The sequence below is a fragment of the Mobula birostris genome, chromosome 20 (assembly GCF_030028105.1).
Source record: "Mobula birostris isolate sMobBir1 chromosome 20, sMobBir1.hap1, whole genome shotgun sequence".
In the NCBI taxonomy this organism is placed as follows: Eukaryota; Metazoa; Chordata; class Chondrichthyes; order Myliobatiformes; family Myliobatidae; genus Mobula; species Mobula birostris.
In genome coordinates this window covers 52,615,118-52,642,968 of record NC_092389.1, presented here as the reverse complement: position 1 = coordinate 52,642,968, position 27,851 = coordinate 52,615,118, and the positions used below count along the sequence as shown (strand labels likewise).

General features: G+C 49.1%; 1 long non-coding RNA gene across 1 annotated transcript in view; it reads right to left on the bottom strand.

Annotated features, from left to right (window-relative positions):
• Positions 1-27,851, bottom strand: part of LOC140212707 (uncharacterized) — a 286,139-nt gene that overhangs the window by 239,263 nt on the left and 19,025 nt on the right. The window contains exon 2 of the long non-coding RNA XR_011889788.1: positions 26,079-26,178. This is a non-coding gene — a long non-coding RNA (uncharacterized lncRNA). The remainder of the gene's footprint in view (positions 1-26,078; positions 26,179-27,851) is intronic.

The window sequence follows — 27,851 nt, the reverse complement described above, 5'->3', positions numbered from 1 at the left end:
GCAGTGACACGTACTGATTGTGCTCTAAGTTCATCATCTTTGTCCCTGATGCTTCTTGCATTAAAATAAACAAATTTCAACCCATCCAACCGACTGTATTTATACCCTATATACAGCGTATCTTTCCTCAAAGTCTCTCTACAATGGGGTTTTATTTTAATGCTACAGATCCCTACCGTGAACTGAGGTGTCTGTGGTCCCCAGTCTGGGAAACCCTGCATCTACCTTTACACCAACTGTTCCATCCTCTGCCCAGTCATTCTGGGCCCCATTTCCCCCGCCAATCTAGTCTAAACCCTCCCGTCAAGAACCTGCAAAGATGCCTCTTAAATATGGTTAACCTTCCTCCGGCAGCTCTTTCCAGGCACCAACGTTGTAGGAGTTTGAATCTTTCAAAACAGTTAACTTCATTTTAATAAACACAAAGAGATTCTGCAGGTGCCGGAAATCCGTATCAGAATCAGAATCCTTTATTATCGCCAAGTCTGTGGACACATACAGGGAATTTGATGCCGGTTTCCCTGAGCTCTGGCTGTACAGAATCAAAAAGCAAACAAAACAATAGTGCAAATAATCGTGAACTCTATACCTGTGTATGTACAGGTGGACTTGGTTTATAGTAGACTGAAATTCAAGTGTTCATAAGACCGATGGCATACGGAAAGAAACTGTTCTTGTACCTATTTGTCCTGGCATACAGTGATCTAAAGCGCCTACCAGAAGGAAGGAGTTGGAACAGGTGATGTCCAGGGTGTGATGGGTCTACAATGAGGCTGCTTGCTCGCTCCCTGACTCTAGATGCATATAAGTCCTGGATCGAGGGCAGCTTCACACTGATAATCCTTTCCACAGCCCTGACAGTTCTTTGGAGTCTATTCTTGTCTTGTTTGGTAGCCGATCCAAACCAGACAGTGATGGACGAACAGAGAACAGGCGGGATTATTCCTGAATAGAATTGAATCAGCAGTTCCTGAGGCAGGTTGTACTTCCTGAGTTGACGTAGGAAATACAACCACTGCTGAGCCTTTCTGATGAGAGTGTCCGCGGTGGATGTCCACTTCAGGTCCTGGGAGATTGTAACACCCAGAAACCTGAAGGTCTCCACAGCAGACACAATACTGTTGAGTATAGTGAGTGGGGGGAGTACTGGGGGGCTCCTCCTGAAGTCCACAGAGCAACACACACACACACACACACAAAAATTGCTGGAGGAACTCAGCAGGCCAGGCAGCATCGATGGAGGGGAATAACCGGTCGACATTTTATTTATTTGTTTGGTTGGTTGGTTTATTTTGGCATACAGCACGGAACGGGTGCTTCCGGCCCTTTGATCCGCGCCTCCAGCAACCAACTTAACCCTCGCCTAACCGCAGGACAATCTGCTGGTGTCGTTCCTTTCCATGCCTGGTGGTGCATCGGGCGACAACCCTGCCATCCCTTTAGCATTTTCCGTCTGTGCGTGTGTTTTTTTTTTTACGAGGCCCCACACTCAACCCAGCGCGGACGGGGAGCGTGCATGGAGCCGGCCGGATTCGAAGCCGGGACCACTCGACTCCAAGTCCAATGCAAGATGGCCGCCGCACCACCAGTCAGCTGTAGGACAACTTACTGTGACCGATTAGCCTACTAACCGGCACGCCTTTGGACCATGGGCGGAAACCAGAGCGCCCGGAGGGAAACCCACGCATTCCACGGGGACGGCGTGCAAACTCCTTACAGAGGACGCCGGGATTGAACTCTGCGAACTTTGACGCCCTGAGCAGTAATAGCTTCACACTAACTGCTGTGCCACTACCTTTTTTTCTCGCAGAGGATTAGAAATCTGCGTCCTCGGCACACTGCTTTACGGCAGCGAGACCTGGAGCCTCTACAACAGACAAGAGCGGCGTCTCAACGCCTTCCACCTTTGCAGCCTGAGACGCATCCTGGACATCATGTGGACTGACCGAGTCACCAACAATGAGGTCCTGGCCCACACCCAGATACCCAGCCTCTTCACCCTGCTCCAACAACACCGTCTCCGCTGGCTGGGCCACGTACGCCGCATGTCAGACAGAGGATCCCGAAAGACCCGCTGTGCGGGGAACTGGCCTCCGGCAAGAGAGCACAAGGGCGGCCCCACCTTCGTTTCAAAGGCGCTTGCGAGAGAGACATGAAGTCACTGAACATGAACGTTGAGGGGTGGGAGGACATCGCAAGCGATCGCTCTCGCTGGAAGCTGGAACTACGCAGAGGTCTAAAAAGAGGAGAAGAGAAGCTGAGGCTTGCTGCTGAAGAAAAGCGCACTCATCGGAAAAACAGCACCAAGACAACACTGGAGGACAGCGGCTTCAAAAGCAGTCGCTGCAGCCGAGACTGTCACTCCCGTGTGGGCCTCTACAGCCACAACAGACGCTGCTCTAACACAGACTGAAGCAAGACTTTCCAGGCGCAGATCCATGGTCTCGCGAGATTAACGGATGCCATCACCAGAAATCTGTGGAACTCTCTTCCCCCCACGGGGCAGTGGCTGAGAGTGTTTCAAACTTCTTAAACAATAGACAATAGACAATAGGTGCAGAAGTAGGCCATTCAGCCCTTCGAGCCAGCACCGCCATTCACTGTGATCATGGCTGATCATCCACAATCAGTACCCTGTTCCTGCCTTCTCCCCATATCCCTTCACTCCGCTATCTTTAAGAGCTCTATCTAACTCTTTCTTGAAAGAATCCAGAGAATTGGCCTCCACTGCCTTCTGAGGCAGAGCATTCCACAGATCCACAACCCTCTGTGTGAAAAAGTTTTTCCTCAACTCCGTTCTAAATTGTCTACCCGTTATTCTTAAACTGTGGCCTCTGGTTCTGGACTCCCCCAACATCGGGAACATGTTTCCTGCCTCGAGCGTGTCCAATCCCTTAATAATCTTATATATTTCAATCAGATACCCTCTCATCCTTCTAAATTCCAGTGTATACAAGCCCAGTCGCTCCAATCTTTCAACATATGACAGTCCTGCCATCCCGGGAATTAACCTTGTGAACCTACGCTGCACTCCCTCAATAGCAAGAATGTCCTTCCTCAAATTTGGAGACCAAAACTGTACACGATATTCCAGGTGTGGTCTCACCAGGGCCCTGTACAGCTGCAGAAGGACCTCTTTGCTCCTATACTCAACTCCCCTTGTTATGAAGGCCAACATGCCATTAGCTTTCTTCACTGCCTGCTGTACCTGCATGCTTACTTTCAGTGACTGATGTACAAGAACACCTCGATCTTGTTCCTAACTTGACACCATTCAGATAGTAATCTACCTTCCTGTTCTTACCACCGAAGTGGATAACCTCACATTTATCCACATTAAACTGCATCTGCCCACTCACCCAGCCTGTCCAAGTCACCCTGCATTCTCATAACATCCTCCTCACATTTCACAATGCCACTCAGCTTTGTGTCATCTGCAAATTTGCTAATGCTACTTCTAATCCCTTCATCTAAATCATTAATGTAAAGGCAGGAGTGTCAGGAAGACACGTTGCCACTGCATAAAACTTCGACCAGCCGCACCCGGAGTACTGAGAGCAGTTCAGGTTGTGCCATCTCAGGAACAGTGGTGAGGCCTTCAGAGAGGACGCAGAAGAGGTTCATCAGGATGCCGGCTGGATTAGAGAGCGCGAGCCTTAAGGAGAAGTTGGTACCAGAGGCTGAGGGGAGACCCGACAGGAGGTTATAAAGTGATGAGAGGCAAAGATAAGGGGCAGAGAGGAAGACTCTTTCCCCGCCCCCACCCCGGAGCTAAGGGGTCAAATACTGGAGGACGTGCTTTTAATGCAAGAGGGGTGAAGCTTAAAGGAGACGTGGAGGAGAAGTTTCCGGTTCACAGAGAGTGGTGGGGGTCTGGAACAAGCTACCAGGTGAGCAGATGCGACGGTGGCATGCCAGAGGCTTCGGTGAATGTTCAGGGAACAGAGAGGGCGTGGATGACGTACGGACAGGGCATCAGAGCTCGGAGCAGGAGTCGGCCTTCTGGCCCCTCGAGCCCGCTTTGCCTTTCAAGTAAGCCCGTGGCTGACCTGACCACGGATTCAGCTGCACCTCCCTGTCCCTTCCCCAGAACCCTTAACTCCCCTGCTATGGGAGGGGGGGGCGGGGAATTGAAGAATCTACCCAAGAGATTCAGGACAAGACAGCATCATAGTTGACACAGCCAAGGGTTGAAAGGCTGGTTCCTACTGAAAGCGAGGGGTTGACAGCTCCCGTGAATGCAAATTTGCGGTTACAGTCAGACCTGCCATGATCTCAGAACGATGGCAGAGCAGGTTAGATGAACAGAGTGGTCTGATTACCCCTGGTCCTGAGATTACGCAGGTGATACTTCAGGGATGGGCCCTTGAGGCTGGCCTGGTCGGAGGGGTGGTCGTGGGGACGAGCTCCCACTACCTAGTCATAGTCATAGTTATACTTTATTGATCCCGGGGGAATTGGTTTTCGTTACAGTTCCACCATAAATAATAAATAGTAATAGAACTATAAATAGTTAAATAGTAATATGTAAATTATGCCAGGAAATAAGTCCAGGACCAGCCTGTTGGCTCAGGGTGTCTGACTCTCCAAGGGAGGAGTTGTAAAGTTTGATGGCCACAGGCAGGAATGACTTCCTATGACGCTCTGTGTTGCATCTCGGTGGAATGAGTCTCTGGCTGAATGTACTCCTGTGCCCAACCAGTCCATTATGTAGTGGATGGGAGACATTGTTCAAGATGGCATGCAACTTGGACAGCATCCTCTTTTCAGACACCACCGTCAGAGAGTCCAGTTCCATCCCCACAACATCACTGGCCTTACGAATGAGTTTGTTGATTCTGTTGGTGCCTGCCACCCTCAGCCTGCTGTCCCAGCACACAACAGCAAACATGATAGCACCGGCCACCACAGACTCGTAGAACATCCTCAGCATCGTCCGGCAGATGTTAAAGGACCTCAGTCTCCTCAAGAAATAGAGACGGCTCTGACCCTTCTTGTAGACAGCCTCAGTGTTCTTTGACCAGTCCAGTTTATTGTCAATTCGTATCCCCAGGTATTTGTAATCCTCCACCATGTCCACACTGACCCCCTGGATGGAAACAGGGGTCACTGGTACCTTAGCTCTCCTCAGGTCTACCACCAGCTCCTTTGTCTTTTTCACATTAAGCTGCAGATAATTCTGCTCACACCATGCAACAAAGTTTCCTACCGTAGCCCTGTACTCAGCCTCATCTCCCTTGCTGATGCATCCAACCATGGCAGAGTTATCAGAAAACTTCTGAAGATGACAAAACTCTGTGCAGTAGTTGAAATCCGAGGTGTAAATGGTGAAGAGAAAGGGAAACAAGACAGTCTCCTGTGGAGCTCTATCAGACGCTCCCAAAGGCCTGCGCCTTGAATAGCTTCTGACAACCAAGTCTGGCTACTAAGCCCGGTAAAACCGTTTCTACTGACAGGAGAAGGGGCAAGGGCAGGTTACTAGCGCCTCGAAACCAGCTGCTCCGGGCACATGGGGCACACCCAGCAACCCATCTAGGAGAAGGAAAACTCTGATCTCAAACCTCCGCTGTCTTTGTGGCTGTACCCGCTCACGGGGGAGGGCTTCAGGAGTGAACCCCGCCCCGAGGGAAAAATCCGGAGCTGGAGTCCCTGAGGCAGTCCGACGCCGGCTGACAACTTCCAGACGCTGCTCGGACCAAACTGTATCCGGTCTCTGCCATTCCCATGGGTTCCTCGGCTGCGTGGAGAGGGGGAGCCTGCCGTGTGGGGCATCAGCTCGCTCTCCGTATCGCAGTGCCCTGGCCTGCGCATCATGTAGACAGCTGGTAAGCATTATCCATGATCGACCCCGACCATCAGAGGGCGTCATGCTTTTGGGAGGCCACAGGGTCACAGAGGACAGAAACAGGCCCTTCGGCCCATCATGTCCAGGCTAACCCGACCTCTTGCCTCGTGCCCTCTACCTGCACCTGTACCACAGGCCCTCCATACCTCTCTCATCCACAAACCCGTACAAAACTTCTCTTCAGGGCTGCAACTGAACTCTGCATCCACCACTTCCACAGGCAGGCCGCTCCACACTCCCACCACCCCCTGAGCGAAGAAAATCCTCTTGAAATTCATAGAAACCATAGAAACTACAGCACAGAAACAGGCCTTTTGGCCCTTCTTGGCTGTGCCGAACCATTTTCTGCCTAGTCCCACTGACCTGCACACGGACCATATCCCTCCATACACCTCCCATCCATGTATCTGTCCAATTTATTCTTAAATGTTAAAAAAGAACCCAATCTCAAACATTTCACCTTTAGCCCTGAACCCATGACCCCTTTTCACACTAACCTACAGGAAAAAAGCCTCTAACCTCAATCGATCTACACACCAGGTGATTTTATGTACCTTAACAGGGTACTGTGCAAGAATCTCAGCATCCTAGCGATATATTATATACGTACCAAAGATCTTAGCATGTTGGCATGTGGCCAAGTGGTTAAGGCGTCGGTCTAGTGATCTGAAGGTCGTGAGTTCGAGCCTCGGCTGAGGCAGCGTGTTGTGTCCTTGAGCAAGGCACTTAACCACACATTGCTCTGCGACGACACCGGTGCCAAGCTGTATGGGTCCTAATACCCTTCCCTCGGACGACATCGGTGTCGTGGAGAGGGGAGACTTGCAGCATGGGCAACTGCTGGTCTTCCATACAACCTTGCCCAGGCCTGCACCCCGGAAACCTTCCAAGGCGCAAATCCACAGCCTCACGCAGAGTACTGTACATCTCCCCTCGTGCTCTTACGCTCCGGGCAATAAAGTCCTAAACTATTCAACCTTCCCTTACAACTCAGGTCCTCAATACCAGGCAACATCCTTGTAAATGTTCTCTACGCTCTTTCAGGCTTTCCCGTTAGGTAAATTATAAGACGAATACGATCATTGATGGAGGGTCAAGGACCATCGGAGCAGAACTTCTCAAGAGTGGCTGCCACCACAGTAAACATTCGATCAGCCAATGAGAGCGCTTTACAAATGTTCTGAGCCAATCACGTATCAGTTCACACTCTGACTCCCCCACGGCCAATCACGTATCAGTTCATGCTCTGCCTCCCCCACAGCCAATCACATGTCAGTTCACACTCTGCCTCCCCCACAGCCAATCACGTATCAGTTCACTCTCTGCCTCCCCCACAGCCAATCACGTATCAGTTCACACTCTGCCTCCCCCACAGCCAATCACGTATCACTTCATGCTCTGCCTCCCCCACAGCCAATCCCGTATCACTTCATGCTCTGCTTCCCCACAGCCAATCTCGTATCATTCACACTCTGCTTCCCCCACGGCCAATCACGTATCAGTTCACGCTCTGCCTCCACCACAGCCAATCACGTGTCAGTTCACGACCTGCCTCCCCCACAGCCAATCCCGTATCACTTCATGCTCTGCCTTCCCCACAGTCAATCCCGTATCATTCACACTCTGACTCCCCCACGGCGAATCACGTATCAGTTCACGATCTGCCTTCCCCACAGTCAATCCCGTATCACTTCATGCTCTGCCTCCCCCACGGCCAATCACGTATCAGTTCACGATCTGCCTTCCCCACAGCCAATCCCGTATCACTTCATGCTCTGCCTTCCCCACAGCCAATCCCGTATCATTCACACTCTGACTCCCCCACGGCCAATCACGTATCAGTTCACGATCTGCCTTCCCCACAGCCAATCCCGTATCACTTCATGCTCTGCCTTCCCCACAGCCAATCCCGTATCATTCACACTCTGACTCCCCCACGGCCAATCACGTATCAGTTCACGCTCTGCCTCCACCACAGCCAATCACGTGTCAGTTCACGATCTGCCTCCCCCACAGCCAATCCTGTATCACTTCATGCTCTCCCTTCCCCATGGCCAATCACATATCAGTTCACGATCTGCCTCCCCCAGGGGGGGCGTGTAAACATTCTTGCTCCCTCCCCAATTTATTCCAATCTTTTCACCCATAATGCCTGCAACTTCCAGTGAGGGTGGTACATCTGAGATGTCTAGGAAAAGCATTAGCAAGGATATGAAACCGCAAATGATACGGCATTTGGAAGCTGGTGAGCGCCAGGCTGACGTTGGCGGCTCTTTGAAATTGGCTTCATCGATGATAAAAACTGCAGGTACGATTAAAAAAAACCTTCTGCAACGACGACCTCAAAGTTACCGGTTAGTAACGAAGAGCTTCGAGAACTGGCAGAGCGACTCATCCCGGGCGAATCCGAGGATGTGGATGGAGAGGAGGGAACGCCAGCAAGGAGCGTCGCCACGATCGCACAGATGGTGGACCAGTTCAGCGACAACGGCCCCCGACTGGGAGCGAAGCGACAAGGCAGAGAGAGGCGTTCTCGGCCTGATTTCCCCTGCTACCGAGAGCTGCTTCATGGGAGGAAACCTAAGGGAAGGCAGTCAGATCTCAACGCCTACTTGAAGAAGAAACCAAAATCAGAGGAAGCCCCTCCTCTAAGACGTAACCTCCACCCACATCCCCCCACTGCTGCAGCCATGTGTTGTTTCTCCACTGACCTACAGGTTAAGCGTATTTGCACGTTTGTTACTCCACGAATTACTGTGTATACTGTGTATACATCTGGGGTTTGATTTTTTTTAAATCAGGTACACGTGTCCATTTACGTCATGTTATAGTGACTACCCCCACCCCCCAGCACCGATTTAGAATCAGAATCAGGTTTATTATAGAAACACAGACATAGAAACATAGAAAATAGGTGCAGGAGTAGGCCATTCGGCCCTTCGAGCCTGCACCGCCATTTATTATGATCATGGCTGATCATCCAACTCAGAACCCCGCCCCAGCCTTCCCTCCATACCCCCTGACCCCCGTAGCCACAAGGGCCATATCTAACTCTCTCTTAAATATAGCCAATGAACTGGCCTCAACTGCTTCCTGTGGCAGAGAATTCCACGATTCACCACTCTCTGTGTGAAGAAGTTTTTCCTAATCTCGGTCCTAAAAGGCTTCCCCTTTATCCTCAAACTGTGACCCCTCGTTCTGGACTTCCCCAATATCGGGAACAATCTTCCTGCATCTAGCCTGTCCAATCCCTTTAGGATCTTATACGTTTCAATCAGATCCCCCCTCAATCTTCTAAATTCCAACGAGTACAAGCCCAGTTCATCCAGTCTTTCTTCATATGAAAGTCCTGCCATCCCAGGAATCAATCTGGTGAACCTTCTTTGTACTCCCTCTATGGTAAGGATGTCTTTCCTCAGATTAGGGGACCAAAACATTCCCACTCCCCAACCATTATCACCAGCATGTGACGTGAAATTTGTAAACTTAGCAGCAGCAGTTCAAGAAATGCATAGAGAGAAAATAATAAAAATAAATAAACAAATAAATCAATTACAGTGTGCATATACTGAACGGATTAAGAAAGCGTGCAAAAACAGAAATAATATATATTTAAAAAGTCAGGTAGTGTCCAAGGGTTCAATGTCCATTTAGGAATCGGATGGCAGAGGGGAAGAAGCTGTTCCTGAATCGCTGAGTGTGTGCCTTCAGGCTTCTGTACCTCCTCCCCGATGGCAGAGGGGAAGAAGCTGTTCCTGAATCGCTGAGTGTGTGCCTTCAGGCTTCTGTACCTCCTCCCCGATGGCAGAGGGGAAGAAGCTGTTCCTGAATCGCTGAGTGTGTGTCTTCAGGCTCCTGTACCTCCTCCCCGATGGCAGAGGGGAAGAAGCTGTTCCTGAATCGCTGAGTGTGTGTCTTCAGGCTCCTGTACCTCCTCCCCGATGGCACAGGGGAAGAAGCTGTTCCTGAATCGCTGAGTGTGTGTCTTCAGGCTCCTGTACCTCCTCCCCGATGGCACAGGGGAAGAAGCTGTTCCTGAATCGCTGAGTGTGTGTCTTCAGGCTCCTGTACCTCCTCCCCGATGGCAGAGGGGAAGAAGCTGTTCCTGAATCGCTGAGTGTGTGTGTTTTCAGTGTCCTGTACCTCCTCCTTGATGGTAGCAGTGAGAAGAGGGCAGGTCCTGGGTGATGAGGGTTCCTTTTGAGGCCTCGCCCTTGAAGGTGTGCTGGACGCTGGGGAGGCCGGTGCCCATGATGGAGCTGACTGAGTTTACAACTTCCTGTATCTTAATCAATCCTGTGCAGTGCCCCCCATCCCCGCTGTACCCGACGGTGACGCGCCCAGTTAGACTGCTCTCCACGGTCCATCGTGAACACGGCCCAGCACATCACACAAACCAATCTTCCGTCCGTGGACTCACTTTACACCGCACGCTGTCGGAGCAGTGCTGCCAGGTTAATCAAGGCCACGACCCACCCAGCCAACACACTTTTCATCCCTCTTCCCTCCGGGAGAAGGCTCAGGAGCTTGAAGACTCGTACGGCCAGATTTGGGAACAGCTTCTTTCCAACTGTGATAAGACTGCTGAACGGATCCTGACCCGGATCTGGGCCGTACCCTCCAAATATCCGGACCTGCCTCTCGGTTTTTTTGCACTACCTTATTTCCCATTTTTAAATTTTCTATTTATGATTTATAATTTAAATTTTTAATATTTACTAATTTTAACTATTTTTAATATTTTAATATTTAATATTTGTAATCCAGGGAGTGTGAAGCGCAGAATCATATATCGCTGTGATGATTGTACGTTCCAGTACCAATTGTTTGGCGACGATAAAGTATAAAGCATAAAGTATCTGTAGAGATTTGCGAGCGTCTTTGCTGACGTACCACACCTCCTCAAACTCCTGATGAAATTTAACTGCTCTTGTGCCTTCTTTGCGAACTGCTTCGAGATGACGGATTCTTTAAGTGCTTCTGATGATGGAAAAAGGTGCAGCTGACTATGCAAACACGAGGAAATCTGCAGATGCTGGAATTTCAAGCGTCACACATAAAAATTGCTGGTGAACGCAGCAGGCCAGGCAGAGGAAGAGGTACAGTCGACGTTTCAGGCCGGGACCCTTCGTCAGGACTAACTGAAAGAAGAGCTAGTAAGAGATTTGAAAGTGGGAGGGGAGGGGGAGATCTGAGGGGGAGGGCCGCGAATCCTACGCAGAGCCTGGGCAGTAGCCTGACGTGCACCTCTCCCAAAATGTAACTACGCGTCGCAGACTGCAACAACTGTGATGGGTCCGCTTGGTAGCATCGCATTTCTCCCTACACTGCAATAGCTTCCCATTGGGCGACTGAAGGGCAGGGAAGGAACTCTGGCTGCAATGCTTTCCGTAAAGCTTTACAGACCTCCGGAATTACGGAGGACACATTTCGCTTTTACGAAAAAAGACGCTCGCTTCTTGTTTACCCCGAGAAGGACTACCGTGACCATGAAGCCTTGCGTGGGCAGGTGTGTGCGCATGCGCGACGTGCCCGAATTGCAGAGCGACGCAGACAAGTATAAATGCTCACAACGTGCGTAGGCCACTTGCGTAGGTTACAGCGTCAAGTTGACGCAGAAGCATAAATCAGCCTTAACAGAGTTGACTGGCCCTGCCAGGATGTGCCCTTTTCTCACTGCCATCACTGAGGAGGAGGTACCGGAGCCTGAAGGCGCACACTCAGCGATTCAAGAACAGCTTCTTCCCCTGCGCCACCCGACTTCTAAACAGGCAACGAGCCCGTGAACACGAGATCAATGCCTCTCTCTGTTCCAATTCTACATGACTCGTTTAATGATTTTTCTTTTCTTACTGTCATTTGCAGCCTTTCCCCCTGCTGTTACGATGTATTGCAATGTACTGCTGCCACAAAATCAGCAAACTTCACGGCACGCGCCAGCGATATTAAACGTGATTCTGATCTTGTCGAAACCCAGCCGACAGACCGACTGGAAAGTATAAGCCACGTCCTCAATCATTATCACTCTTAACTGATACCGTGTGACATGTCCATACAGACAAGTCTCATCTCTCCCCTGCATTTCCCGGTGTAATATGATCTTAAACTTACAATTTTTAGAACAAATGCTTCACTCTGCAGTCGGATGCGTTTGAATTTGAGGGCAGAAAGTCCAGCTTTCAAATGTCTGGGTGGGGGCAGACCTTCCCAAAGTAGTAACCAGTCTTTAGTTGGACCAAAACAAGAGTGATAATATCAGATCGCATTATCGAGGGATTGAGGACGAGGACTTCAACGTGATCTTTTTGTACCCCTGCGCTGATCTTTCGCGCCCCTAGATGAGAAGGCGTTCCAACAAAGAGCAAACAACTCCCGACACACGGTGGTGGAAGTGATAACCCCCATTACAGATGGCGGAATCACACATCAATTTGGGAGTTGAAATCCCAAATCAAACTCCCACTCAGTCCCTTCTTTTTTTTTAAAAAAAAAGCTCCTCCTTTGGAAACCCCTTTCCAAAAAAGTAAGACGTTATTAAAAATGTAGAGTGACTAAAAGAAGAATTAAACAAATATATACTGTATATACACTATACATGCACTGTATTTGTCAACAAGGAGCGGAGAGCGAGGTTGTAAATCTGGCGGGAGCGAAGGATGCTGGGAATGGTGAGGGGGGAGCGCCGTGGGAGGGGTGGGGGACAGGTGGCAGAGAAGGTGTGCCAGGGGCAGGGGTTGTGACGCAGTTGCAGACACACCCAGCCCTGAGACACCAGGCAAAGTAATTTGATTCCAAGCAATTGGTTTATTGATCATTACAGAATGTCTCTCTGGTGCTTCCCCTCTCCCTCCCCTCTCCCTTCCCCTTTTCCCAACCATGATTCCCCCTCTCCCTTCCCCTTTTCCCAACCATGATTCCCCTCTCCCTTCCCCTTTTCCCAACCATGATTCCCCCTCTCCCTTCCCCTTTACCCAACCATGATTCCCCTCTCCCTCCCCTTTTCCCAACCATGATTCCCCTCTCCCTTCCCCTTTTCCCAACAATGATTCCCCTTTCCCTTTCCCTTTTCCCAACCATGATTCTCGTCTCCCTTCCCCTTTACCCAACCATGATTCCCCTCTCCCTTTCCCTTTTCCCAACCATGATTCCCCTCTCCCTTCCCCTTTTCCCAACAATGATTCCCCTTTCCCTTCCCCTTTTCCCAACCATGATTCCCGTCTCCCTTCCCCTTTACCCAACCATGATTCCCCCCTCCCTTCCCCTTTACCCAACCATGATTCCCCTCTCCCTTCCCCTTTTCCCAACCATGATCCCCCTCTCCCTTCCCCTTCTCCCAACCATGATTCCCCGTCTCCCCGCACCACCACCACCACCCCTCCCAACCGACCCTCAGTCCGCAATAGAGACCCATATCAGAATCAGGTTTCTCATCACCCGCATACGCCGTGATTTTTTATTTTCTGGGGGCAGCAGTACAGTGCAATATTTAAAATCACTACAGCGCTGTGCAGAAGTCTCAGCCGCCCTCCCCAGCATCTCGTGATCCCGCCAGATTGACAAACTCGCTCTCTACTCCACTGCGACGCAAAAAAAAGTCTTTGGCATCCTAGATATAGATATATATGTGCCTAAGACTTTTGCACAGTACTGCTTACACATACCTGTACATATAAATACACATCCATACACATATAGACATATACATACACGTATAAACTGCATAAAATAGCCAATTAAATCTACAAGTGGTTAAGCAGTAATGCTATTTAAAAACCACAATAAACCCACTTGCTCCTACTGTGGGAACTAACTCCAATAACACAGAATCAGTTCTTTCGTGAAACAAAGAACTTTTGACACTTGGTAGTAAAATATGAAAATGACTTAACAGCCGGAAATCAAATGGAAAACAAGTCGTTTTGAAATGTACAACAGTTCACTCTGTACTCATCAAGGTAATGAAGCTTAAACTATGTACATTGTGTTCCACGTGAAACTTCTGCACGTTCTTTGTCACTTAGACCATAAGAAGTTGGAGAACGAGGCCATTCAGCCCATCGAGAGTCTGTTCCCGACTTCTGCGGCTCTCACAGACCACATGCAATGCCTAAAAGCTTACAAAGCCGATCCGATCACACAGAGCTGAGAGGTCGTCCACACCCCTCCAGAGGCAACGCGCAAACGTTCCCAACCCCCGTCGCACAAAGCTCACAGATTAACCCGGATCAATGCCGAGCGAAACTCCAGTACATTTTGGTCGGCACATCTGTGCATCTGACAAGCCGGGAACCTGCCCGTGGTTTTCAAGTCAAAGATCTTTTCAGCGGCTGGCCAGGCGGCAGCTCTCACTGCAACGAGGCGTTCCGATTTTTGGTTTCGGGCCGCGTACCGCCAGATTAAGTTTTTACACAGTGTGCAGGGAGGGGAAGGGGAAAAGGAAGGCAGTTACTTGTGCAATAATTACTGATTACAAAATACATTACCAAGTTCTGAGAGTAGAGAGAGAAGAAGAAAGCTTCTTCCTTTTCTTTCCTCTGAAGAATATTTTCAGCGGAGCCTGAACGAATATTGGTTTCCCGGCATTTCAGGAGCCAGTACGAACAATGGTGATTAACAATTCATTAAAAGTTATAAACTGAGTTTTGTTTTTGTCCCTGGGAGAGCCAGACACGTTACTCTATTTGCAAGTTCATCTCTTTTCCGGTTGGCAGGTTCTTTAATGCAGTGAACTGTTAACCACCTCAACCACAAAGCAGCAGCCTTCACTACCCGGTGCTATGGAAACGAATGTCTGTCTTACTTGCTGATTTCCCGCCCGAGTTCAGTGATGGTGAGATTGCAAATGCACCAAAATCAATATTATCCTCCACACCGACAGCTGGGATATTTTTTTTAAAAAAAACACAATTTAATGCAGTCGGATTGAACCAAACGTTTGCATTGGTTAACACAATGGTACTGTTAAGTGTGTGAAAGTACATTGCCTCTGTTCGGTTGCTGTGCGTAAATGATGCGGAAATGCTGACATTTCAGAAGACAGAAATGGCACTAACTTTGTTCCCCTATTTGCAGAAACCGGTGTGAAATCAATTCTAAATACGAAAACGTTCACTCAGTCATCCTGACAATCCATCAGCGTCAAAGGCCCTCAACAGTGTCCAAAACAATATCCCCTCCAAAGCTCAAAGTGAATTTTATTATCAGAGTAGATGCACCTCGCCATAACCAACCCTGGGATTCGTTTTCTCACAGTAAGTACAAAGAAACGGAACAGAATCTCCGAAAACCGCACACAGCTAGACGGACAAAACGAGTGCGCAAAAAGACAGCAAACTGCGCAGATACGAATAGAGAAAAACAAATGAGCAATAAATATCGAGAACGTGAGATCAAGGGTCCTTGAAAGCAAGTCCGTAGGTTGTGGGAACGGTTCAGTGACGGGGCGAGTGAAGTTGAGAGAAGTTATCTATAGAATCCCCTAAGATTCTCCTTCACTGTCTGCTAGAGCATCCTCACGTCTTTTTTTTAGCCCTCTCGTTCCCTTCTCAAGTGCCCTGCTGCACTTCTTATACACCTCAAGCATCTCACTTGCCGATATCCCCTCCTCAGAATCAGAATCTGGTTCCATGCCACTGACATTGTTGCTTTTTAATAAAAAATTCTATAAATTACGGTAAGAAATACAGACAAAAAAAAGTAAATAACTAGTGTGAGAAGAGTGGGAAAACAAAATATTGAGGTCGTATTTACGGGTTCAATGTCTGTATAGAAATCGGATGGCGGAGGGGAAGAAGCTGTTCCTGAATCGCTGAGTCTGTGTCTTCAGGCTCCTGTACCTCCTCCCTGATGGTAACAGTGAGAAAAGGACATGCCCTGGGTGCTGGGGGTCAGTAATGATGGATGTATCTCCATTACCTCCTCCCTGATGGTAACAATGAGAAGAGGGCATGTCCTGGGTGCTGGGGGTCAGTAATGATGGATGTATCTCCTGTACCTCCTCCCTGATGGTCACAATGAGAAGAGGGCATGTCCTGGGTGATGGTGGTCAGTAATGATGGATGTATCTCCATTACCCCTCCCTGATGGTCACAATGAGAAGAGGACATGTCCTGGGTGATGGGGTCAGTAATGATGGATGTATCTCCATTACCCCTCTCTGATGGTCACAATGAGAAGAGGACATGTCCTGGGTGATGGGGGTCAGTAATGATGGATGTATCTCCATTACCCCCTCCCTGATGGTCACAATGAGAAGAGGGCATGTCCTGGGTGATGGGGGTCAGTAATGATGGATGTATCTCCATTACCCCTCCCTGATGGTCACAATGAGAAGAGGGCATGTCCTGGGTGATAGGGGTCAGTAATGATGGATGTATCTCCATTACCCCTCCCTGATGGTCACAATGAGAAGAGGACATGTCCTGGGTGATGGGGTCAGTAATGATGGATGTATCTCCTCCTTGATGATCACAATGAGAAGAGGACATGTCCTGGGTGATGGGGGTCAGTAATGATGGATGTATCTCCATTACCCCCTCCCTGATGGTCACAATGAGAAGAGGACATGTCCTGGGTGATGGGGGTCAGTAATGATGGATGTATCTCCATTACCCCCTCCCTGATGGTCACAATGAGAAGAGGACATGTCCTGGGTGATGGGGGTCAGTAATGATGGATGTATCTCCATTACCCCCTCCCTGATGGTCACAATGAGAAGAGGACATGTCCTGGGTGATGGGGGTCAGTAATGATGGATGTATCTCCATTACCCCCTCCCTGATGGTCACAATGAGAAGAGGGCACGTCCTGGGTGGTGGGGGTCCCTAATGATGGACATATACTCACGGAGGGTTTCCATTGCCTTCGTCTTCCAGTCTGACTGGATCATCCTCTGCCACCTCTCCGGTGTGATCCGACCATCCTGCGCCTGCCCACTGCGTCTGCGTCCAGCATTCCCAAGGTTTCAACAACCCATCCGTTCCGACTGCACCTGCCCTTTCGCCACCGCCAAACATTTGCTGCACGGGGAATACCGCACTTTTCATCACAGAAGGTAAGTCACCGGCTGCAGTTGACCATCCTCACTGTAGTTCTCGTATGTGTCCAAACGCAGAAGCAGGCAGGGGAAAAAAAATCATCGCAGACACTACCCACAGGGCAATCTGCCTTCCCCAAAAGTTTCCTTCCGGAATGTGCTTTACATGGAACATAGAAATCTACATGTAACCTACTCTGGAAACTGCCTAGAGTTTCCCTACCTCTATTTTTCTAAGCTCCGTGTACCTTTCTAAGAGGCTCTTAAAAGACCCTATCGTATCCGCCTCCACCACCGTCACCGGCAGTGCATTCCACGCACCCACCACTCTCTGTGTGAAAAACGTACCCCTGATAATCCCCTTGTACCTTAAAACTGTGCCCTCTCGTGTTCGCCAGTTCAGCCCTGGGGAAAAAGCCTCTGACTAACCACACAATCAATGCCTCTCACCTTCGTATACACCTCTATCAGGTCACCTCTCACCCTCTGTCGCTCCCAGGAGAAAAGGCCAAGTTCACTCAACCTATTCTCATAAGGGTACGCTGTCCAATCCAGTCTACATCCTTGTAAATCTCCTCTGCACTCTCTCTATAGCATCCACATCCTTCCTGTAGTGAGGTAACCAGAACTGAACACAGCGCGCCAAGTGGGGTCTAACTGAGGTCAGTTTTCAAAATCTGAAAACTTTATCAAAGTATCTGTGATTCCCAAGGCAACTTGACCTGACTTAACATTACAGCCTCTTGGAACACCACTGTAAAATGAAGGATAGTGCCCTTGGAATGGAACAGATTGCCAAAACCTCGATTAATGAGGAGGAGAAGATGGCGGCACGGCGGCAGCGTGCACGGCCGCTTCGGTGGTGATGTCTGTTATCTGTCAAGTAGGGGACCGTGCACAATCCTGATCTGATGGAGATGGACGTGAGAGTACGGAGGAACACCTGGAAAACTTCTGAAATGCTCGCTTCGCTGCCGCTGCTACTGCGTGGTAACCGGAATCTCCGGAGCAGAAGGCCCCCAAATCCTCGGCTTTGCGTGTTTCAGCGGCCGGGGAGAGGTCGAAGGCGCTCGGCAGAGGATGGTGCTCGGGAGGCTGTATCTGAGGGGCTGGTCGGAAGCTCAGAGTTTTCAGTCGGACAGACTCAGGGTCGGCTGCTTCCAAGGCATCGGCAAGTTGACGGTGCCTGGAGGTTTATGGCAGGGAGTTTCTCCCTTTTGCCGCCTGCTATCGGGGACTCGGGAGTCGATCGACTCGGGGACTTTTGAGACTTTATTTACCATGCCCATGGTTTGTTCTTCATCAAATTATGGTATTGCTTTGCACTGTTGTAACTATATGTTATAACTATGTGGTTCTGTCAGTGTTAGTCTTTGGTCTGTCCTGTTTTCTGTGATATCACTCCGGAGAAACGTTGGGTCATTTCTTAATGCATATATGCATTTCTAAATGACAATAAAAGAGGACTGAGTGTTCTCATAATCTAATCTAAAATTCCAGAGCTTAAGATCTGAAGACCATTGCCAATAAAACAGTAGTTAAATTCAAAGTTGATCAATAAAATTTGATTGCCCCAGAAAATATTCAGAGATCATTTGGCAAACATGATTAAACTTAGCCTAACCTCGGGCTAATTCACAATGACCAATTAATCTACCCTGTATGTCTTTGGACTGTGGGAGGGAACCCCAGCACCGGGAGAAAACCCAAGCATTCCACGGAGTATGGAGAGACTCCTGACAGAATGGTATCTTTGGGGGGGGGGGGGGGGGGCGACTAAAACAAGAACTTCACCTCGTTTTAAAAAGCTGTTTCCCCCAGGCAGTTAGTCCGATCAATCCTTCTAATTAGCCTTCCCAACAACCCCAGCCCCCCCTCGCCATCAATTACCTCACTGCACAGTGAACACTTTAAACTTTCTCATATTATTGAGATACAGTGTGGGGCCCCTTCGAGCCACACTGGTCAGCAGTCCCCCCATTTAGCCCCAGCCTAATCAATTTACAATGATCAATTCATACCAACCGATACGTCTTTGGACTGCGGCAGGAAAGCCACACGGTCACAGCGGGGGCGGTGGAGGGTGGAGGACGTGCAAACTCCTTATTGTCAGCTGTGGGAACTGAACCCGGGTCGCCAGGACTGTGGAGCATTGCGCCAGCCGCTGAGCTACTGTGCCGACCCAGGGAAGGAAGTCTCTCGTCGGAGAAGGCTACTGGCCGCGGCCCACCATCGCCGCTGGGCTTGCCCGTGTCCAGGAGCACGGACGCAGGCAGGTAAGGTTCATTGCGGACACTGCCCACCCTGCAGCCTGCCTCTCCCTAAGGCTCCCTTCTACCAGCGACGTATCAAAACAAAAACTTCACCTGATCTTAAAAGTTTCTCCTCGCCCAGGCAGTTAATCTGATCAACCATTCTAGTTAACACCCCCACCCCTGTCACTGCATTATAAACTGCTTTCGAGAATGCAGTTTTTTACATTGTAAACGCAGGCTGCTATTTATGTATGCGTGCATATTTAGATTATGATTAGATTATGAGGACACTCAGTCCTCGTTTATTGTCATTCAGAAATGCATGCATTAAAAAATGATACAATGTTCGTCCGGAATGACATCACAAGAAATACGGGACAAACCAAGATTTAAAACTGACAAAAACCACATAATTATAACATATAGTTACAACAGTGCAAAGCAATACCGTAATTTGATAAAGAGCAGACCGTGGGCACAGTAAACAACAGTCTCAAAGTCCCGATAGACTCATCATCTCACACAGACGGTACAAGGGAGAAACTCTCCCTGCCATGAACCTCCAAGCGCCGCCAACTTGCCGATGCATTGGAAGCACCCGACCGCAGCCGACTCTGAGTCCGTCTGAAAACTTCGAGCCTCCGACCAGCCCCTCCGACACAGACTATCCGAGCACCATCCTCTGCCGAGTGCTTCGACCCCGGCCCCGGCCGCCGAGCAACAAGCAAAGCCGAGGACTCGGGACTTTCCCCTCCGGAGATTCTGTACCACACAGTAGCAGGCATTTCAGGAGTTTCACCAGATGTTCCTCCGTGCTCTCATGTCCATCTCCATCAAATCAGGATTGTGCACGGCACCCTACTTGACAAATAACAGACATCACCACCAGCTGCATCGCATCGCCTCTCCTCCTTTTATTCCGTATCTGTAAATTAACCTGCAACTTTACACTTTTATGCAATCCTCTCTAATCGTTGAATGTTGTGGGGTTTTTTTTGAAGTTGCATGCAGCGCCCTGACCAACACACCAGGGCAAGATTCCTAATACAGGCCGACCACCTCGAATTGGGTTCCGCCGCTGGTTCAGACGTAACTTTCGTCAGCCTAATTTCAAATTTCCCGCACCTCCGCGTCAACCCCACCTCCCCCAACACCAACCCTGTTTTGGTGGCACCATTAGCAGAATCAGCCGCTGGCACGGTCTTTAAAAGAAGCTAACCGCTCCTCTGTGTTATCCTGTAATTTTTTTTTTAATAACCTGTGCTTATCGGGCCCTGGTCACGTCTTCATTGAATAAAGGAAGTGCTTCTCGTGATGTAAAGCTCAAACAGCATACGTTATCTCTGCAAGATAAGGTGGAAGTTCTGAAGAAACTCGACAGTGAAAAGCACAGGCAACTTGTATAGCATTGGATAAAGGAAGTACTTCTTGTAGAGTAAAGCGAAAACACCAAACGTTATCTATACAAGATAAGGTGGAAGTTCCGGGGAGAAAAACTCGAGACACTGAAAAGCACGGGCAACTTGTACACCATTGAATAAAGGAAGTACTTCTCATAGAGTAAAGCAAAAACACCAAACGTTATCTACACAAGGTAAGGTGGAAGTTCAATTAAGAAAAACTGGGACAGTGAAGAGCGCGGGCAACTTGTACAACAATGGCTTACGATATAAAGAAACGAAAAATTGCTCCAATTCTTCACTGACAGCGAATCCGGAAAAAAACAAACAGATGCACGTCAGGATGGCGATGAAAGACGGAAGATGTTCACGACGAGATAAAGTGGGTTAAGCTCCGCGCCGCCGAAGGTGTGGAACTTTCAGGAGAAGGAGCAAGCAAAGTTATTCCCTGACGAACTAGGACTGGATTAGGAGTGTCATTCCAGCAAAGGGCAGCTTCAGCGTTTCAAGCCGTGACGTGGGAATAGAATTTGCGTGCAGTGTGCGGTGGCAATAACCAACCTTCTGAGGTAGGTATCCATTGAGAGTTCTGCTCAAAAGCTTCTACAGATGTACCATGGAGAGCATTCTGACAGGCTGCATCACTGTCTGGTATGGAGGGGCTACTGCACAGGACTGAAAGAAGCTGCAGAAGGTTGTAAATCTGGACAGCTCCATCTTGGGCACTGGCCTACAAAGTACCCAGGACATCTTCAGGGAGCGGTGTCTCAGAAAGGCAGCATCCATTATTAAGGACCTCCAGCACCCAGGACATGCCCTTTTCTCTCTGTTACCATCAGGTAGACTGAAGGCACACACTCAGCGATTCAGGAACAGCTTCTTCCCCTCTGCCATCCGATTCCCAAATGGACATTGAACCCTTGGACACTACCTGACTTTTTTAATATATATTATTTCTGTTCTTGCATGATTTTTAAAATATTCAATATACATATATTGTAACTGATTTACTTATTTAATTATATATTTTTCTTCTGATTTACATACTGCATTGAACTGCTGCTGCTAAGTTAACAAATTTCAGGACGCATGCCGGTGATAATAAGCCTGATTCTGAAGTAAATACACAGACACCATTCTACACCTGCAGCTTGCTACCACCCACACCGGACCCCCTACAACTCGCCTACCGACACAACCGATCGACAGATGACACGATAGCCGCAGCTCTGCACGCCATCCTTCCACATCTGGAGAAGAGGGATGCTTGTGTGAGAATGCTGTTCTTGGACTACAGTGCAGCATTCAACACCATAATTCCCTCCAGGCTCAACAGGAAGATCACAGACCTCGGCCTTCACCCTGCCTTGTGTAGCTTCCTGTCAGATCACCGGCAGGTGGTAAGAGTGGCCTCTCTCACCTCTGCCCCTCTAACCCTCAGCACAGGTGCCCCTCAGGGATGTGTCCTAAGCCCCCTCCTTTACTCTCTGTATACCCATGACTGTGTCACCACCCACAGCTCCGATCTGCTAATTAAATTTGCTGACAACACTACACTGATTGACCTAATCTCAAATAATAATGAGGCAGCCTACATAGAAGAAGTCATCACCCTGACACAGTGGAGTCAAGAAAACAACCTCTCCCTCAGTGTCGCAAAAACAAAGGTCGTGGACTACAGGAGGAATGGAGACAGGCTAACCCCTATTGACGTAAACGGATCTGGGGTTGAGAGGGTGAACAGCTTTAAGTTCCTCAGTATCCACATCACCGAGGACCTCACGTGGTCTGTACACACCGGCTGTGTAGTGAGAAAAGCACAACAGCACCTCTTTCACCTCAGACAGTTCAAAATGTTTGGTATGGGCCCCCAAATCCTAAGAACTTTCTACAGGGGCACAATTGAGAGCATCCTGACTGGCTGCATCACTGCCTGGTACGGGAACTGTACCTCCCTCAGTCGCAGGACTCTGCAGAGAGTGGTGCGGACAGCCCAGCGCATCTGTAGATGTGAACTTCCCACGATTCAGGACATTTACAGAGACAGGTGTGTAAAAAGGGCCCGAAGGATCATTGGGGACCCGAGTCACCCCAACCACAAACTGTTCCAGCTGCTACCATCTGGGAAACGGTACCGCAGCATAAAAGCCAGGACCAACAGGCTCCGGGACAGCTTCTTCCACCAGGCCATCAGACTGATTAACCCACAGTGACACAACTGTATATCTATGTTATATTGACTGTCCTGTTGTACATACTATTTATTAAAAATTACTATAAGTTGCACATTGCACATTCAGACGGAGACGTAACGTAAAAATTTTTACTCCTCATGTATATAAAGTCAACTCAATTCAATATAGTATTTTGCCTGTACCGTACTGCAATAAATTTTGCTTGCTTTTTAATTTATCGTTTCTTATCTCTTTACCATCCAACCTGTATATTCACAGGGTACTTTCAAGGCAGGGTGAGGTGATCGTCAAGTGGGCTCGGCTTTCCAATCGGAGAGGATAACTTCACTCTCCCCGTCACTGAACCATTCCCACAACCTATGGACTCTCAGGATTCATTTCATGTTATCGATATTTATTGCCTATGTATTTATTACCGCCATTTTAGAAACATAGAAAACCTACAGCACAATACAGGCCCTCGGCCCACAATGCTGTGCTGAACATGTACTTACTTTCGAAATTACCATAGCCCTCTATTTTTCTAAGCTCCATGTACCTATCCAGGAGTCTCTTAAAAGACCCTATCGTGTCTGCCTCCACCACCGTTGCCGGCAGCCCATTCCACGCACTCACCACTCTCTGTGTGAAAAAACTTACCCCTGACATCTCCTCTCTACCGACTTCCAAGCACCTTAAAACTATGCCCTCTCGTGTTAGCCATTTCAGCCCTGGGGAAAAAGCCTTTGACTATCCAGACGATCAATGCCTCTCATCATCTTATACACCTCCTGATGGTTTGAGGGGTGATAATTGTTCCTGAACCTGGCTCCCCCCCCCCCACCCCCACCAGCTCTGTCTGCAACTTTTAAGTTTAACCTGCTGAGTTATTCCAGCAGTTTGCTTTTCACAACGTTGACCCTCTTTCCCCTGACGACACTTGCTTGGGTGAAGTTAGGAAGATGAGACCGATGTACAATAACAACCGCTGTCTCCCCCCACTATGGGAAGGAAGCTGAGTCTTTGGGGAGGGTGCAGAACAGGTTTGCCAGGATGCTGCCCGGTTTCGAGGGCCAGTGGTTGGACAAACTTGGGGCCATTTTCTCTGGAGCAGTGGAGGCTGAGGGGAGATCTGATAGAGGTTGATAAGATGAAGAGAGGTATAGGTAGATTAGGCAGACGGTATTTTTTTCCCCAAGGTTTTGAAAGTTCTAAAACTAGAGGGTGTGTATTTAAGGTGAAAGGTAGAAAGTTCAGAGGAGTTGTAAGGGGCAAGTGTTTTTTTTAAGAAAACATAGGGAGTGGTGTGCTCCTGGAATGTGGGTGGAGGCAGATACTTCAGGCGTTTAGACAGTCTCACGAATGTGAGGAAAATGGAAGGATATGGACGTGGCACTCTGACTCCTCGTCCTTTCTCCTCCAGTCCTGCCGAAGGGTCTCGGCCCGAAACGTCGACTGTTTATCCCTCTCCGTAGACGCTGCCTGCTGGGTTCCTCCAGCACTGTGTGAGCTGTGTGAGTGCGAGAGAGAGAGAGAGAGAGAGAGAGTGTGTGTGTGTGTGTGTGTGTGTGTGTGTGTGTCTGTGTGTTGTTCTGGATTTCCAGCATCTGCAGAATCTCTTGTGTTTATTCCTCTCCATAGACGCTGCCTGACTTGCTGGGTTCCTCCAGCGCTGTGTGAGTGCGAGAGAGAGAGAGAGAGAGAGAGAGAGAGAGAGAGAGAGAGAGAGAGAGAGAGAGGGAGAGAGAGAGAGAGAGAGAGAGAGTGTGTGTGTGTGTGTGTGGTGTGTGTGTGTGTGTGTGTGTGTGTTGTTCTGGATTTCCAGCATCTGCAGAATCTCTTGTGTTTATTCCTTTCCATAGATGCTGCCTGACCTGCTGGGTTCCTCCAGCACTGTGTGAGTGCGAGACAGAGAAAGAGAGAAAGAGAGAGAGAGAGAGAGAGTGTGTGTGTGTGTGTGTGTGTGTGTGTGTGTGTGTGTGTGTGTCTGTGTGTGTGTGTGTGTGTGTGTGTGTGTGTGTGTGTGTGTGTGTTGCTCTGGATTTCCAGCATCTGCAGAATCTCTTGTGTTTATTCCTCTCCAAAGATGCTGCCTGACCTGCTGAGTTCCTCCAGCACTGTGTGAGTGCGAGAGAGAGAGAGAGAGAGAGAGAGTGTGTGTGTGTGTGTGTGTGTGTCTGTGTGTGTCTGTGTGTTGTTCTGGATTTCCAGCATCTGCAGAATCTCCTGTGTTTATTCCTCTCCATAGACACTGCCTGACCTGCTGGGTTCCTCCAGCATTTTGTGTGTGTGTGTGTGTGTGTGTGTGTGTGTGTGTGTGATGCTCTAGATTTCCAACATCTGCAGAATCTCTTGGATATGGATATGGACGTGGCACTCTGACTCCTCGTTCTTTCTCCTCCAGTCCTGCCGAAGGGTCTCGGCCCGAAACGTCAACTATGGCGCGGCCGTTCCGAATTGATATCGTATCTGTGAAGCAGGATGCCATGCACAATCCTGATCTGATGGAGACAGATGTGAGAAGCACGGAGGAACATCTGGAGTAACTTCTGAAATGCCTGCTTCGCTGCCGCTCTACTGTGCGATCGAGTATCTCCGGGGGGGAAGGCCCCAGATCCTCAGCTTTGCCTATCACCTGTTGCTGGGGCCGGGGTCGAAGCGTTCAGCAGAGATGGTGCTCGGTGCTGGGTGTCGGAGAGCTAGTCGGAGGCTCGGAGCTTTCATACGGACTCAGAGTCGGACTGTGGTCGGATGCTTCCAGGATGCTGCATCGGCAAGTTTGCGGTGCTGGAGGTTTACCGTTTGCGTGAGATGACGGGACTGTGACTTTACCGTGCCCATGGTCTGTTCTTATCAAATTACGGTATTGCTTTGCACTGTTGTAACTATGTTATAATTATGTGGTTTTGGTCAGTTTTTTAGCCTGGGTTTGTCTTGTGTTTTGTGATATCATTCTGGAGGAACATTGTATCATTTCTTAATGCATGCATTACTAAATGACAATAAAAGAGGACTGAGTGTCCTCATAATCTAATCTCTTCCTCTCCATAGATGCTGCCTGACCTGCTGAGTTCCTCCAGAATTGTCCAGCATCTGACTATTTTCTCTCGTTTGCAGAAGGGATCAGGTAGGTTGCCCGCCCGATGACGAGTTCGATTGGTTCAGCACAACACTGTGGGCCGGACGACCTGTTCTCTGCTCTGTCTTGTGCACACTACTCAGGAAGACCGCATTCCAGCAGTAAACTGCCCCCTGCAGACACACACACACACACCCCAGCGCACCTAGGTGCTGCGCTTCCAGTTACTAACTCCACACGCGAATGCAGAGACCTTCTCTTTGAAATAAATATTTCTGTTCACTACTTACCGAGAACTTCTCAGGTGTGTACATAATTCCCGTAACCGCGGTGCCACAGGTCAGATCTGCGGGATTCAGGCGGAGTAGGTTTCCCAAGCTACTTTCGACACTACATCGAGGAGAAAAAAAATATTGAGAGACTCAAACTTCAGAATTAAAATTCCTAACGTTAAGCTTGTTTTCACTGCAGGTCGACCTTCACTAATCCGACTACCTGCAATCCGGTTCCTTCGATAATCCGGCACTGATTCATCCTTCTGTAATCCAGCATTTTCACTAATCTGGCACTCCTCAGGTCCCAGTGGTGCCGGATTAGTGAAGATCAACCTGTATACAAATTGATTATCCTTACAGTTATAACATTATTTTATGACATCATATTTATAGACTAGAACGGAGTTTGTCGATCCTAGTTTAAAATTAAAGGCATCTGTTGGTCTTGCGAGACCATGGATCTGCGCCTGGAAAGTCTTCACTCTCCAGGGCGCAGGCCTGGGCAAGGTTGTGTGGAAGACCGGCGGTTGCCCAGGCTGCAAGTCTCCCCTCTCCACGCCACCAATGTTGTCCAAGGGAAGGGCATTAGGACCCATACAGCTTGGCATCGGTGTCGTCGCAGAGCAATGTGTGGTTAAGTGCCTTGCTCAAGGACACAACACGTTGCCTCGGCTGGGGCTCGAACTCGCGACCTTCAGATCGCTAGTCCAATGCCTTAACCACTTGGCCACGTGCCAACAATATTATTTTGTGACATCATATTTACAGACTAGAATGGAGGTTGCCGATTCTAGTTAATAAGCAACATCGTATTTACAGAAAAGACTAGAATCAGATGTTATAACATCACGTTTCTGGGCTAGGATGGAAATTGCCAATGCAAATACCACAGCCTCCTTCAGAGTGACACACAAAGTGGTGGAGGAAATCAGCAGGTCAGGCGGCATCTCTGGAAATGGAAAAAAGCAGTCGACATTTCAGGCCAAGACCCTTCATCAGGACAGTCCAGCACAAGTCACAGCTTGTTACACAGCTGGCGTTTAGAGGAGCATTGAAGGTCCTTCACCTCCTGCGGTGCATTTTTGTATTCCTGTATTGACTCAGGAGACCCAGAGTCTATAGAAGCGAGGCAGAAGAGCGGTGAGGTCACGGGCTCCAGACAGATTACAGAGGAGGAGGTGTTTTCTGTCTCGAGGCAAGCTGGGGTGAATAAATCCCCAGGGCCTGACGAGGTGTTCCCTCAGACCCTGTGGGAGACACGTACAGAAACTGCCGAGACATCGAAAACATTCTTAACCACAGCTGAGGTGCTGGAAGATTGGAAGACAGCTGATGGTGTTTCATTGTTTAAGAAAGGCTCTAAAAATCAGCCAGGAAATTCTAGGCCGGTGAGCCTGACGTCAGTAGTGGGAAAGTTATTGGAAGGTATTCTGAGGGACAGGATATATGAGTATTTGGATAGACTTGGACTGATTAAGGATAGACGGCATGGCTTTGTGTGTGCCAGGTCAGGTCTAACCAATCTTTCAGAGTTTTGTGAGGGAGTTACCAGGAAAGCCTTTTCCGTGGATTGTCACCTTGTCGTGGTGGAGAAGCTTGTGTGGTCCTGTGATCCCGAGAGCAATGCCGTCTGGAGCTGTGCTCCTGGTAGGGTCACCCATGGCGGTAAGGTCGAGGGTGAGGTCCCTGACAAAGAACAGTCCAACCAAGACCTCAACGGTGGAAACAGGCGGACGAAGTTACTTCGAACTCAAGGGCTGTGAAGGCGGATGAAGGCTGCAACAAATC